This window comes from Salvelinus sp. IW2-2015, linkage group LG4q.1:29, assembly GCF_002910315.2.
Source record: "Salvelinus sp. IW2-2015 linkage group LG4q.1:29, ASM291031v2, whole genome shotgun sequence".
Lineage (NCBI taxonomy): Eukaryota > Metazoa > Chordata > Actinopteri > Salmoniformes > Salmonidae > Salvelinus > Salvelinus sp. IW2-2015.
Window position 1 is genome coordinate 6,466,210 of NC_036842.1, and position 16,101 is coordinate 6,482,310.

The 16,101-nt window shown below is 41.5% G+C and overlaps 1 protein-coding gene, 2 long non-coding RNA genes and 1 pseudogene across 3 annotated transcripts in view; 3 read left to right on the forward strand and 1 right to left on the reverse strand.

Annotated features, from left to right (window-relative positions):
* The window catches only part of LOC111961311 (procathepsin L-like), an 18,536-nt pseudogene extending 6,370 nt beyond the window's left edge, over nucleotides 1-12,166 (forward strand).
* Nucleotides 1-16,101, reverse strand: part of LOC139025634 (uncharacterized) — a 226,818-nt gene that overhangs the window by 126,442 nt on the left and 84,275 nt on the right. The window lies entirely within an intron of this gene.
* LOC111961312 (procathepsin L-like) overlaps nucleotides 1-16,101 on the forward strand; it is a 49,520-nt gene that overhangs the window by 6,918 nt on the left and 26,501 nt on the right. The gene's annotated exons all lie outside the window — the stretch shown is intronic.
* LOC111961313 (uncharacterized) lies at nucleotides 256-1,411 on the forward strand. Its single transcript, XR_002876993.2, has 2 exons — nucleotides 256-363; nucleotides 590-1,411. It is a non-coding gene; the product is annotated as an uncharacterized lncRNA (long non-coding RNA).

Here is a 16,101-nt window from a genome sequence, read left to right on the forward strand (position 1 = left end):
GCGTAACATTATTTGCAAGGATTGGATTCCCTACCTACTATTTTTGAGTAGCAGTGATCTGTACTGGTCTACTGTCCTGTCACCGTGTACAAATGGTGTTGTCTTTGAAAGAATTGTGACCAATATTTCATGTTTTGCTAACTAGATACTAGCTAAGTAACCAACTATTGGGTTGAGATCAGGTGGTTTTACATACTGAGGTAACCAGCATCTTAGCCTACTAATTTAACTATGTCCTCTCCCTGGGAGTCTACTATGGAGAGAAGTGCAGCAGTGAGGAGCTCACCATGGAGTTCTGGTGGTGGGATATGGTTTTGAAGGAGAGGATGTAGATGGCAATAAATTCTGGATTGTCAAGAACAGGTACAGTACATAGTATCTTCCTAGGGATGTTTTGTTACGTCACCACTACGGGATTGGTTGATTTCCTCATCGGGGAATATGCATCTCTACATTGCCTTTATTTGAATACAGTGTTGGTGTTGTCCTGATACTATGTCAAGTCAAACATTTCTCTAAAGCAGCAGTAAATCTCTATAATTTCCTGCTGACTAGAACTGTGGACTAACATGTTTTGTCTCTTCCTCAGCTGGACCGAGAAATGGGGAGACAAAGGCTACATCTACATGGCCAAAGACAGGAAGAACCACTGTGGCATCGCCACGGCAGCCATTTACCCACTGTGCTAGTGTTCTGTAAAGTTCTCGAACACTAGACCCAGAGTTTTAGTTTAGAGATGTTGACGAACGTTCTGAAAAAAGGGCCATGACGACTGCAGTGCTGCCTTAACAAAGTCTGTGCGAGAGAAACCTGCTGCATGGTTTTAAAGAAACACTGTTTTAGGGAAATATGAAATTCACCTATTTTGTTTTATACTTGATTTTATGTGTGTCGGTGCGATAGTGTGTTGTATAGTTCTATTTGAGCTAAGCATTCCGTTTTATTTTGTAACTTATGATGAGACCAGCTAGACTACATTCTCTAGCACATAACATGTCCGTTTGTGCTTACTGTTTGTTTTACAACCTGTTGTAGACACAGGATATATTCCTGAGGTACAAGTTGATATACAGTCTATTTTGTAACTGCTTTAACTGGAGCGTTCTGTGTGGAGCTGAGAGCAACAACCACTGAATGATAAGACATTGAGGAAGACTAGAGCTCTGAAATGACTGAGTTTGTTTCTGAAAGTGACAAAAAGAGAACGGTACACCTGGGTTTGTTTCCTCCACTTCTGTTTATCTGCAGCTAGTGTTTGAGTGAAGGCATTGAATGGTAATGCCTAGACAAGAGCCTAGTGACGTAGAGACTGATATGCCTCAGGGTGGTGAGAGGAGTTGTATAACATTCTAACACACATGTAGATGAGTTCAAATTGTATTTAATAATAATAATAAACTACATTCATCAATCTGACTCCATTATCATGTGACTAACGGCTATAGATGATAAATGTATACTGGTGAATCTAGCCAGCTTGTGAGTCTACACATTATCACTCAGATGCTATAATTACATTTGTTCTAAGATAACTGAATATTAAGAAGTTTATGCGCTGTCTATAGCACCCATAGTCCCAGCTTTAATTTATCTAGTTGATCTTAGACCAAGATGTAAAGTACCTATGCGTAATCTAATGTTTATAGTGTACATAACATTTACCGTTAGACTTCAACATATCAAATATGAGCACAACTGTAGTCTCAATTTTAAAGTAATCTGACGTGTTACAGTTTAAACAGTAAGCATACTATTATCAAATGGTGCTTCACAGTAGTAGTCATAACAGCTTAGAAAATACACCCCTATGACATAAAATGTACACCAACAGATCGGTTTACCAATGACTCCACTAATTTATAAGCTTATATTCAATCAAAGAATGGCTCTGTAAAACGGGGACTGCATTTACTCAATTCAACTAACAGGATGTATTACAACAATTGACACAAACGATTACAGTGTAGGCTACATGCAACACATGATACTTTTACGGAATAATTCAGAGTAAATGACTACATCCAATAGGCAAAGACTTACAGTGCCTTCAGAAGGTATTCACACCCTTGTTTTTAAAAAACATTTTGTTGTGTTACAGCCTGAATTTAAAATATATGCCAAGATGTTCAAAATATTCATAAGTGACACAGCATGGTCAATAAATAATCATGAATCATTTTCAGTTGGCTTTTCATAGCCGATCATTAAGAGTTGAAAATAGCAGGTCTGGGACAGGTGCGGTTCATAACCGCAGGCAGAAACAGTTGAAACTGGAATAGCAGCAAGGCCAGGTGGACTGGGGACAGCAAGGAGTCATCAATGCCTGGTAGTCCTGACGTATGGTCCTAGGGCTCATGTCCTCCGAGAGAGAGAAAGAAAGAGAGAATTAGAGAGAGCCAAGATTTTCAAAATGTTCATAAATGACAGCATGGTCAAATAATAATCAGGATAAAATTCAGTTGGCTTTTCATAGCCCGATCATCAAGAGTTGAAACACGCAGGTCTGGGACAGTATGGGGTTCATAACGCGAGGCAGAAAGCTGAAACTGTATAGCAGCAAGGCCAGGCGGACTGGGGGAGCAAGGAGTCATCTACCCGGTTTGCCGTGACGATAGGTAGGCTCAGGTTCTCCGAGAGAGAAAGAAGAGAGAACGAGAGAATTAGAGAGCATACTTAAATTCCAAAGGCTGAGTAGATAGGAGAAGTACTCCAGGTATACCAACTGACCCTAGCCCCCGACAATAAACTATGCAGCATAAATACTGGAGGCTGAGACAGGAGGGTCAGGAGACATTGTGGCCCCATCAGAAGAAACCCCCGGACAGGGCCAAACAGGAAGGATATAACCCCCACCCAATAGCACAGCCCCCACACCACTAGAGGGATACTATCTAACCACCAACTACATCCTGAGACAGGCCGAGATAGCCCACAAAGATCTCCACCACAGCACAAACCAAGGGGGGCGCAACACAGACAGGAAGATCACATCAGTAACTCAACCCACTCAAGTGACGCCACCCCTCCCAGGGACGGCATGAAAGAGCACAGTAAGCCAGTGACTCAGCCCCTGTAATAGGGTTAGAGGCAGAGAATCCCAGTGGGCGAGGGGAACCGGCAGGCAGAGACAGCAAGGGCGGTTCGTTGCTCCAGAGCCTTTCCGTTCACCTTCACACTCCTGGCCAGACTACACTCATCATATGACCTACTGAAGAGATAAGTCTTCAGTAAAGACTTAAAGGTTGAGACCGAGTCTGCGTCTCTCACATGGGTAGGCAGAACCGTTCCATAAAAAGGGAGATCTATAGGAGAAGCCCTGCCTCCCGCTGTTTGCTTAGAAATTCTAGGGCCAATTAGGAGGCCTGCGTCTTGTGACCGTAGCGTACGTATAGGTATGTACGGCAGGCCAACTCGGAAAGATAGGTAGGAGCAAGCATGTAACGCTTTATAGGTTACAACAGTAAAACCTTGAAATCAGCCCTTGCCTTAACAGGAAGCCAGTGTGAGGGAAGTAGCACTGGAGTAATATGATCAAATTTCTTGGTTCTAGTCCAGGATTCTAGCAGCCGTATTATAGCAGCTAACTGAAGTTTATTTAGTGCTTTATCCGGGTAAGCCGGAAAGTAGCATTGCAGTAGTCTAACCTAGAAGTAACAAATGCATGGATAATTTTTCTGCATCATTTTTGACAGAATTTACTGATTTTTGCAATGGTTAGTAGATGGAAAAAAAGCTGTCCTTGAACCCAGTCTTGATATTTTCGTCAAAGAGAGAGAGAGTTTTGTAGGAATAGGATCCAGTATGCAGCTTGAAGGTTTAGAGGCCATGATTATTTTTCATCATTGTGTCAAGAGAGTATAGTAATAAACACTTTAAGTGTCTCTCCCGATCCCAGGCCTGGCAGAGCTGTGCAGATCCAGCGACAGCTAAGCCCTGGAGGAATATGCAAATTTAAAGAGGAGTCCGTAATTTTGCTTTCTAATGATCATGATTTTTTCCTCAAAGAAGTTCATGATTTATTACTGCTGAAGTGAAAGCCATCCTCTCTTGGGGAATGCTGCTTTTTAGTTAGCTTTCAACAGTATCAAAAAAGAAATTTTGGATTGTTTATTTTCCTCAATTAAGTTGGAAAAGTAGGATGATCGAGCAGCAGTGAGGGCTACTTCGGTACTCACGTCAGCGTACTGTCTTTCCAGTAGTCGGAAGACTTCCAGTTTGCTGTTGGCGCCATTTCGTTCCAATTTCCTGGAACGCTTGCCTTATAAGCTCGGGTATTTCTGTATTAAGCGCAGAGCGAGCTAGTTTCTATACTGACAAATGTTTTTTCGTTTTTAGTGGGTCAACTGCATCGTAGGGTATTGCGCCAAGGTTAAATTGAGTTGCCTCAGTTAGGTGCCGTGTCTAATGATTTTTGTCCTGCTGACGGTCCTGGGTAGTCAGAAGGAATCGTGCGAAGGGCTCATACAGGAATTTTTGTGTTGTCTGAGAATTTATAGCACGGACTTTTGATTGCTCCTTGGTCTAGGGGTCTGACGCAGGAATTAGTTTTGTTGCGAATTGCAAACGTTCAAATAAAATGGTGGTCCGACAGTCCAGATTATGAGGAAAAACATTAAGATCCAATCATACATCTTATTCACATGGGAAAACACTCAGGCTCCTAGTGTAAGACGTCTACGAAAATGCAGCCGCCGCTGATCGTGATGCCAGTTGGTCATCTTGCCAGCAAGTGAGCCGTCCAGAGCAGACATGTTTGGACAAAACCCACCTGAGTCAAGACGGATGGCTCCGAATAAGATTTGGAGTGGGTCTGTTGGACCTCCTCCATATGAAATATCTAAAATCACTCAAAAAATTCAAAAATATGACTCTGCTATGGACTACAAGGTCTCGGATTAGGAACTCAGGAGGATGGCTGCCTCAGCAGTATGCTGACTGACACCGGACGGCCTAATAAACAAGAATAGCTATAAAGTGGATTTGTGAGCTAGGCTGCATAGAATTTTCGATGTACTAGAAGCTCAAAAGACGAAAACGATCCGCTTTGCACGTCAGGATGTCCTTCACCAATGTCCATTCCTCCTTCTTTACCACGCTCTTGGTCCGTTGGTGGTGGTGCGTCAGTCATGGTCGTGTGTTGTCCCCGCGACCGTCGCCACTGTCCGAGACGCTCTTCGTTGTATTGAGCGCATTCCAGTCATGGTTTCAGCTGTGTTCAATTCTGCAACAGCGACCTGGCTCGGACCGATAGAAGCTGTGGAAACTCGCCTCCTTTGAGTAGGTGTTCCAAAAACTTTTGATTGTACTGTATATACCTGTGTATATTTTCGACATACGCTCATCCTAATTATGCTACTACTGTTACATACTCTTTTCTTCCATAATGTAGCTGTTCATGCACACCACATTATTTATACCTCTGCGATTCTGACACCATGCTTCATGCTAATGCGTATTCTATCGGAATTGTTAATTGGACTTGTCATGTATTTCTGTATTTTTCTGTGTATTGTATTTGCTCGACATTATACTTGCACTGCGGGAGCTAGTAACATAAGCCTTTTCGCGGGCACCTGCTAGAACCACCTGCCAAAGTCTGTCTACACAACCAATAAAAGTTTGATTTTTATTTAGAGCAATATTTATCCTGTGTTTTTATGTTACACACCCTTAGAGTCCATTTAGTTGAGAATTGATCAGAGGAGAAGGTGTAAGTTAATCATAGGGGTTTACTACCACACACACAAAGTTTCTCTGCTTAGTTCCTCTTTCATTTGTCAGAGTGAGGCTAAAACTTTTGCAATTAGTGTGTTGTATGTACGACGATGTTTTCTGTTCATGGCTTGGCTGAGATCTACTTCCTGAGCTGACTACCGTTAGAAGTCGCTCTCTAGTGGGAAAAGAAGAGGAGAAGCTGAAAAAATAAGTGTATCGACCTTTCGATCTCTGAATGTTCGGCTATGAAAAGCCAACTGACAATTTACTCCTGAAATGTACTGACCTTTGCACCCTGTACAACCGCTGTGATTATTATTTGACCTGCTGGTCATCTATGAACGTTTGAATGCTCCAGGCTGGAATCACTGCTATAGAATGGCTTCTACACAGAAGTAAGTAACTGTAAATGTCTGATACTTATGTAGGCTAATTGATTTTCATTTATTTATTTGTAAACATTTAACAACATTTTCTCTTGAAAGCTTTTCATTGCGCTTTGTCATTATGGGGGTATTGTGTGTGATGTGATGAGAAAATACGATTTAATCAATTTTAGAAGTAAGGCTGTACGTAACAAAAATGTGGAAAAAGTTACGGGGTTCTGAAATACTTTCCAAATGCATCTGTTTTCACAATTATGTATTCAACTCTATGGTCAATGACTGTTACAATTACCTGCAATACACTTCATGTCTGACCGGTGAGTAAGTGCATCTGTTTCTGTTAGATTGTAATCCAGTGTCAGCAAAAGTTTGAAGTTACACGGATACATACTGCAATTGTTATCAAAGCAATAACCTCTTAGTATGATCGATCAAATACTAGGAAATCTTAAACAAACCTCATGAATTATTCATCCCATCCATTCATTGATTTTCCCTGTAGTGTTTTTGTAGACATGCCAATAACCAATCAGGAATACTTTTACTAACCACATAATCTACAGGGTGTCTCTGTGTGGTGTGGTGTGGTGGTTGGGTGCTGGTGTGTGTGTGTGTGTGTTTTGTGTTGGGTTGTTGGGTGTTTGTGTGGGTGTTGTGTCCCTATCAGTAGACCACAATAGAATTCAGCAGCTGCCACAAAGAAGAGAATCCCTCCCCTTTTTCCTGTGTGATTGTAGTTGGTTGACAGGCAGTATTTCCTAGCTTGAACGAAGGACAAAAGTGAACATGTACCAATAGGTACTCTTTAGAAACATGTATTGATTAGTGTGTTTTCTGTGGGTTTTTGATTCAAGTGGTTAATATTTTAAATAGTTGATAAATGTGTTGTAAGTTATCTGTTGAAGCCATAAAAAAAAATGCAAAAAAATATTATGAATGTTTAAATAGAAAACAAAAGGAGAATGTGCAGAAGAGGTAGAAAAACACTGACAGGCTTGCAAGACACCTTTCAAATGAAATTGGAATGATTATTTACACAAATAAATTGTTTACAAGCCCATCAGAACTTTCTTACACAGCAGGTTACCCAACAATAAAGAATGCAAGATATCTAATTTGAACTAGATAATGTAGGTTAATTTGTTCATTCTCTCAACTTCAGGCTATTTATTTGAATCTATTATATTAGGACATGGTTGAACAAAAACTGAAAGCTGCTGTATGCTTCACAAGAGCAGGAAAATGTATGGCGTTTGTTGTTGGCCACTCAGTTTCAGGTACTAGACTTTATTAAGTAACCTTTCTTCCAAATTCATGTCATTACTGTTTAATGAACATGTTTTGCATTTTTTTCTGGTAATTTCTTTGGCATTGCTGTATGAGCATCAGCGTGCCATGCTCTCATCTCCTCGGCCCAGCACATGATGAGAGAACTGTTACAAGTAACCGGAAGATGATTGTTTTTTTTAAGGGAAACTGATTCAATGTTCAATGTTATTTTTACCCTTTGTTTCTCCGTAATCTAACAAACTCCATGAGAGATGTTTACTCAAATTTGAGTTTCATCTTATGGGAGTTGATGGAAACGGTCACGTGGCAGGAATCACATGCTGGCTATTTACACCGGGCGGACATGAGATCTTTAAATTATCTTTCAGCGGGCCGGCAGTGTGATATACGGTCCCCTTTCAGCCATCACAAGCCAGCCCCCCCCCCCCCCCCATTATACGACATATAGCTGGCTGTATAAAGTGTCGTGTCTAGTACACTGACTACACAACAACAGCAGCAGAAATCATCACCCTGCAACTGCAAATTGACGGGACAAAAAGTAAGTACGGCTTTCTGTTATGTGTTGTTTGTACGGTGTTAGGTCTTGGTATGGACATTTACCAGGGGCATTTTCTTTGATTTGATTGATACAGAAAGACAACATTAGTCTACCGTTTCTGATGTTGTTTTTTCTGCCGGCTGTTACCAAACATTTCCTCGATATTTCTGGATATCATCAAATAATTGATTATCAATTTATTTAATTTGGAATACCGGTAGTGTAGTTCCTAGTTCCATATGTTTATTTTTTGTTTTCTTGTGTCGAGCGGAAGGTAGTTTAGAAGTTTTTTGTAATGACTTTGTAATGACTTGATACTAACAGCGAATTTAAAACATTTTTATAAATTACATTTATTTTTAATAATTAAATTGAGATTTCTCAATCATTCACACGATACCATATTGGTAGTAGTCAGTGACATGTCGTTGGAACAGCATGCAGTTTATTAGGCAGAATTAAATCATTATGATGAATTCACTTCACAGAATGGTGAAAGTGCAAGTGACGTGTTTGTGACCCTAGGTTGAATTAAACAATAGCTGCTGATGACTTACAGTATTAATTGCATAAATATTACATTGATGACTTATAAAGGATGGTTAAATGTCATTGTCTCTGTTAAGCTACCTTTGTAATGACTTCAACTAAGCGAATTATTATTATTATTTTTTAATTAAATTTTAAATTAAAAAATACATTGAGATTTCTCAATCATTCACGACGATACACATTGTAGTAGTCAGTGACATGTCAAAGTTTAAAACACTGGATGGGAGACCAAATGGATAGCTGTAGAAAACTTCCAGTAGGAGCCCAGACTTTTTGATGTATGTATATAACGTTGAAGATCTGCATTGTTCAAAGGATACAAATTCAACATTTCTCTTACACTGAAAATACAAGGCTGACTGAGCTCTGCTCTCTCTCTCTCTCTCTCTCCACAGCTGTTTGACCATGACGTATTTGGCAGGGGTTGGCTCTGTATTGCTGTGTTATGCGGCCCTATTTTACTCTCAGTTGGAGGCACTGGCACTTGGAAGCTGGCAAGAGCAAGAGAGGGTTTAGCAAGTGACGAGCACACCTCGTATAGGAACGGCCCCAAAATGAGTGAGGCTGGTGGATGACTATAGGAGGATGGCTCATTGTAAAGGCTGGAATGGAATTATTGATGGTATCAGCATTTGGAAACACGTTTGACTCAGTTCCATTACAGCCAGTACAATGAGCTGTCCTCCTATGACTCCTCCCACCATCTCCACTGCTCTCAACAGGGGCTCAAATTGATCAATTGGTGCATACATGTAGATGTAAATTACACCTAATGCAGTATATCATTATTGCATGGATTGTGCCCATAGTTCTGGCAGTGTATATTTTCTCACTGTTTTCACTCATTGTTACAGAGCGAGGAGGGTGGAGGAGGATGGTTTGGAGAAGAACTGAAGAAGATTGAGATGCAAACCTGGAACACTCTATGGGAAAACATCCTACCGTCTGGCATGAACCACTTTGTGACATGGTAAAAGAAGAATCACCTTGCTGAGCAGTGCTTGACATGGATGAAATGGGTGCGGCGCTGATTCTAGGTGCCTGTATGTTATATTTTATAATCCAGACCCTGCAGGACTCCTGTCCAAGTCTGAGCTTCTGTCCAAGTCTGTTGCTGAACATTTTACTGTGGAGCAGGAGGTATTCTCAGCAGCTCTTTCCATACTGTGTGTGTGCTGTAGCTGGTCTTTTTGTTGTCATGCCATAGATTTGCTGAAGCACATACAGTATGAAATATTTCACAGGCACAGGTGTCAGCGTTGACAATGAAAGCAGGAAGTGTTCAGACTCGCAGGTTAGGTTTCTTCAACTATCAAGCAGGAATGGAATAGTTATCCTGAGAAGGGAATTGAAATTTATCTCATAGTTTTTTAAAGTGCACACATGATTTAATTGCTAGGTGCACAACTTTTGAAACAGTTAGATTTCCCATTCAGAGGTAAATTAACAAACCACATCTGGCCGGAAAGACATTACTTTTCAACGTGTTCTGACTTCTTCTCCTAGACCAACGAAGAGTTTGGGCGCTCATGAACGGCTACAAGCAGACAACTGAGAGGAAGTGCAAGGACTCTCTGTTCATGGAACCCAATTACCTGCAGGCCTGAAGCTGTGGACTGAGAGAGAAGGCTACGTCACTCCATCAAGACCAGGTGAGACTGAATCACTCATGAGTCATGACTCATCCACACACTGCTGTGTCACTAAATAAGGTTTTACTTCCAGAGAACTGTCTGGTTTGTTTGCGTGCTGTTTACCGTGCTGTTTACCATGATTGTAATTTACAGTATACAGAAGGTGGCAAATTGCAAAGATATATTTTGTATTTATTTATTACTGGTGTAATATGCACATGTCAGTGTGTTTCTGACATGAAAAAGTAACAAAGATGTTACAATCTTCCCCCAGGGCGCATGTGGGTCTTGCTGGGCGTTCAGTTCCACCGGGGCCCATAGAGGGCCAGGAATTCAGGAAGACTGGCAATCTGGTGTCTCTGAGTGAACAGAACCTGATGGACTGCTCCAAACTCCAGGGCAACGAGGGCTGTAATGGAGGTCTCATGAACCTGGCCTTCCAGTATGTGAAGGACAACGGTGGCCTGGACACAGAGGCGTCCTACCCCTATGTGGGAAGGTAAGGCCTGTGTTCTGTTAGTCTGAATTCAAATGTAATGGCGTATGAAGATGCATTTATTAAAAGTAAGGCCCTGTTCTTTTAGCCTGGTCCAGATCATGCATTTCGCTGTAGAATGGATGACTTACAACTTCAACTTTGAAAAATAAGTTCGTTTCCACTTCATTACAGTGGATTTGTCTCCAAGAATGACTGACTTGTTGAATATTTGGAATATGTTGTTTTTTACTAAATATGGCCATTGTTCTTCTCTGGTAATCAGGATGATGATGTTTGCCACTACGACCAGAGTTCAATGCTGTCAATGAAACCGGCTTCGTGGATATCCCCAGTGCAAGGAGCACGCTCTGATGAGTGCTGTGGCGTCTGTCGGCCCCATCTCTGTCGCCATCGATGCCAGCCCACACTCCTTCCAGTTCTACCAGTCTGGTGAATAGCAGTTAGTGGTGCAACTTAAATTATGTGTAACATTATTTGCAAGGATTGAGTTCCCTACCTACTATTTTTGAGTAGCAGTGATCTGTACTGGTCTACTGTCCTGTTCACCGTGATCAAATGGTGTTGTCTTTGAAAGTAAATTGTGACCAATATTTCTATGTTTTGCTAACTAGATACTAGCTAAGTAACCAACTATTGGGTTTGAGATCAGGTGTTTTACATACTGAGGTAAACCAGCATCTTAGCCTACTAATTTAACTATGTCCTCTCCCTGTAGGGATCTACTATGAGGAGAAGTGCAGCAGTGAGGAGCTCGACCATGGAGTTCTGGTGGTGGGATATGGTTTTGAAGGAGAGGATGTAGATGGCAATAAATTCTGGATTGTCAAGAACAGGTACAGTACATAGTATCTTCCTAGGATGTTTTTTGTTACGTCCCACTACGGGATTGGTTATTTCCTCATCGGGGAATATGCATCTCTACATTGCCTTTATTTGAATACAGTGTTGGTGTTGTCTGATACTATGGTCTAAGTCATACATTTCTCTAAAGCAGCAGTAAATCTCTATAATTTCCTGCTGACCAGAACTGTGGGACTAACATGTTTTGTCTTCCTCAGCTGGACCGGAGAATGGGGAGACAAAGGCTACATCTACATGGCCAAAGACAGGAAGAACCACTGTGGCATCGCCACGGCAGCCTTTACCACATGGTCTAGTGTTCTGTAAGTTCTCGAACACTAGACCCAGAGTTTTAGTTTTGAGATGTTTGACGAACGTTCTGAAAAAAGGGCCATGACGACTGCAGTGCTGCCTTAACAAAGTCTGTGCGAGAGAAACCTGCTGCATGGGTTTTAAAGAAACACTGTTTTGGGAAATTATGAAATTCTACTATTTTGTTTTATACTTGATTTTATGTGTGTCGGTGCGATAGTGTGTGTTAGTTCTATTTGAGCTAAGCATTCCGTTTATTTGTAACTTTACTTGATGAGACCAGCTAGACTACATTCTCTAGCACATAACATGTCGTTTGTGCTTACTGTTTGTGTTTACAACCTGTTGTAGACACAGGATATATTCCTGAGGTACAGTTGATATACAGTCTATTATGATAATCTGTTTGCATTTGCCAGTTTATTGGCTTCCCAGTATCCAGAGGACTTGTACCAAGAGCTTCCTATACAGTTATTACCTTTCCGTAACGTGTTGAGGCTGGAAATTAAGGAGAATAMGAGATGCTCAATTAAAGATCTTGCAGAACTGCTGTATTTGAAGCACCAATCCCTTCTTCCCAGTTTCCCTGATGTTGCTACTGCAATCCAGCTGTTTTTAACCATCCCTGCAACTGTCACTTCTGCAGAGAGATCGTTTTCTAAACTAAAACTCATAAAGAACTACATCAGAAGCACATCGTCTCAGGAAAGACTTTCTGGGTTGTCAATASTCAGTACAGAAAACAATTGGGCCCGCAACCTGGACCTAAAAGCTGTGGTGAAAACATTTGCACACAAAACTGCAAGACGATGCATTTTCATACTGTAGCAATAGGCCTCTAAATTGAAAAAAGTAGAGAGAAGCACAGACCCAGAGAGACAATTTTTTCTAAAATAAGGAAATGGTGAAAGAGAAACAGACTTAACTCTTAAGGATCCGCCCCCTTTTTTCAATTTTCACCTAAAATGACATACCCAAATCGAACTGCCTGTAGCTCAGGCCCTGAAGCAAGGATATGCATATTCTTGGTACCATTTGAAAGGAAACAGGAGAATATGGGAGAATATAACACAATAGATCTGGTAAAAGATAATACAAAGAAAAAACCAACCATTCTTTTGTATTTTTATTGTACCATTGTCTTTGAAATGCAAGAGAAAATCCATAATGTATTACTCCAGCCCAGGTGAAATTTAGATTTTGGCCCCTAGATGGCAGCAATGTATGTGCAAAATTTTAGACTGATCCAATGAACCATTGCATTTCTGTTCAACATTTTGTATCAAGACTGCCCAAATGTGCCTGATTTGTTTATTAATATCTTTCATTTTCAAAATTGTGCGCTCTCCTCAAACAATAGCATGGTATTCTTTCACTGTAATAGCTACTGTAAAGTGAACAGTGCAGTTAGATTAACAAGAATGTAAGCTTTCTGCCAATATCAGATATGTCTATGTCCTTGGAATTTCTCTTGTTACTTACAACCTCATGCTAATCACATTAGCCTACGTTAGCTTAACGGTCCCGTGGACGGGACACCGATCCCAAAGTTAACCAGTAACGGCACGTCACCCCACCTGTTTAGCTAAAAATTAAATAAAATACAAAATACAAAAAAATAATACAATTGTTGCCTGTTTTGCATGTTATTTTGTCATAAATACGTTTCACATATCAGGTAATTGGTCACAGATAAAATTATGTCAAATCACGTTGTATCTACCGTAGCTTTGATTGGACTGATCATGTTAACATCGTACTTTCAAATGTTAGCTAGCAAGCTAGACAAGCAATCATCATTATGAATCACGTCGACAATCTACTCGCAAGTCCTTTCCGGTTCCAACACGAGTTAAGCGTGCATAAATGGAACTTACCTTTTAATGCACTTTCCTCTTGAACCTTGAACTGAAGCATGAGAATAGCAGGTTATTCACACTATTAATTCTGCTGGAGATCTAAGAAATGAATGTGTGGCGGAGGAGTGTCTACAGATCAAATCAAATCAAGTTTATTTTATATAGCCCTTCGTACATCAGCTGATATCTCAAAGTGCTGTACAGAAACCCAGCCTAAAACCCCAAACAGCAAGCAATGTAGGTGTAGAAGCACGGTGGCTAGGAAAAACTCCCTAGAAAGGCCAAAACCTAGGAAGAAACCTAGAGAGGAACCAGGCTATGAGGGGTGGCCAGTCCTCTTCTGGCTGTGCCGGGTGGAGATTATAACAGAACTATGCCAAGATGTTCAAAATATTCATAAGTGACAACATGGTCAAATAATAATCATGAATCATTTCAGTTGGCTTTTCATAGCCGATCATTAAGAGTTGAAAATAGCAGGTCTGGGACAGGTGGCGGTTCCATAACCGCAGGCAGAACAGTTGAAACTGGAATAGCAGCAAGGCCAGGTGGACTGGGGACAGCAAGGAGTCATCATGCCTGGTAGTCCTGACGTATGGTCCTAGGGCTCATGTCCTCCGAGAGAGAGAAAGAAAGAGAGAATTAGAGAGAGCCAAGATTTTCAAAATGTTCATAAATGACAAGCATGGTCAAATAATAATCAGGAATAAATATCAGTTGGCTTTTCATAGCCGATCATCAAGAGTTGAAAACAGCAGGTCTGGACAGGTAGGGTTCCATAACCGCAGCGCAGAACAGCTGAAAAACTGGTATAGCAGCAAGGCCAGGCGGACTGGGGACAGCAAGGAGTCATCATACCCCGGTTTGCCGTGACGTATGGTCCTAGGCGCTCAGGTTCTCCGAGAGAGAAAGAAAGAGAGAACGAGAGAATTAGAGAGCATACTTAAATTCACACAGGACACTGGATAAGATAGGAGAAGTACTCCAGGTATAACCAACTGACCCTAGCCCCCGACCCATAAACTACTGCAGCATAAATACTGGAGGCTGAGACAGGAGGGTCAGGAGACATTGTGGCCCCATCAGAAGAAACCCCCGGACAGGGCCAAACAGGAAGGATATAACCCCCCCACTTTGCCAAAGCACAGCCCCCACACCACTAGAGGGATAACTTCAACCACCAACTTACATCCTGAGACAAGGCCGAGTATAGCCCACAAAGATCTCCACCACAGCACAAACCAAGGGGGCGCCAACCCAGACAGGAAGATCACGTCAGTAACTCAACCCACTCAAGTGACGCCACCCCTCCCAGGGACGGCATGAAAGAGCACCAGTAAGCCAGTGACTCAGCCCCTGTAATAGGGTTAGAGGCAGAGAATCCCAGTGGAGAGGAGGGGAACCGCCAGGCAGAGACAGCAAGGGCGGTTCGTTGCTCCAGAGCCTTTCCGTTCACCTTTCACACTCCTGGCCAGACTACACTCAATCATATGACCTACTGAAGAGATAAGTCTTCATAAAGACTTAAAGGTTGAGACCGAGTCTGCGTCTCTCACATGGGTAGGCAGACCGTTCCATAAAAAGGGAGATCTATAGGAGAAAGCCCTGCCTCCCGCTGTTTGCTTAGAAATTCTAGGACAATTAGGAGGCCTGCGTCTTGTGACCGTAGCGTACGTATAGGTATGTACGGCAGGACCAACTCGGAAAGATAGGTAGGAGCAAGCCCATGTAACGCTTTATAGGTTAAACAGTAAAACGCTTGAAATCAGCCCTTGCCTTAACAGGAAGCCAGTGGTAGGGACTAGCACTGGAGATAATATGATCAAATTTCTTGGTTCTAGTCCAGGATTCTAGCAGCCGTATTTAGCACTAACTGAAGTTTATTTAGTGCTTTAATCCGGGTAGCCGAGAAAGTAGAGCATTGCAGTAGTCTAACCTAGAAGTAACAAATGCATGGATAAATTTTTCTGCATCATTTTTGGACAGAACAATTTCTGATTTTTGCAATGTTACGTAGATGGAAAAAAGCTGTCCTTGAAACAGTCTTGATATGTTCGTCAAAAGAGAGAGAAGTTTTAGTAGAATAGGATCCAGTATGCAGCTTGAAGGTTTAGAGGCCATGATTATTTTCATCATTGTGTCAAAGAAGATATAGTACTAAAACACTTAAGTGTCTCTCCGATCCCAGGCCCTGGCAGAGCTGTGCAGATCCAGCGACAGCTAAGCCCTGGAGGAATATGCAGATTTAAAGAGGAGTCCGTAAATTTGCTTTCTAATGATCATGATTTTTTCCTCAAAGAAGTTCATGAATTTATTACTGCTGAAGGAAAGCCATCCTCTCCTTGGGGAATGCTGCTTTTTAGTTAGCTTTGCAACAGTATCAAAAGAAATTTTGGATTGTCTTATTTTCCTCAATTAAGTTGGAAAAAGTAGGATGATCGAGCAGCAGTGAGGGCTCTTCGGTACCTGCACG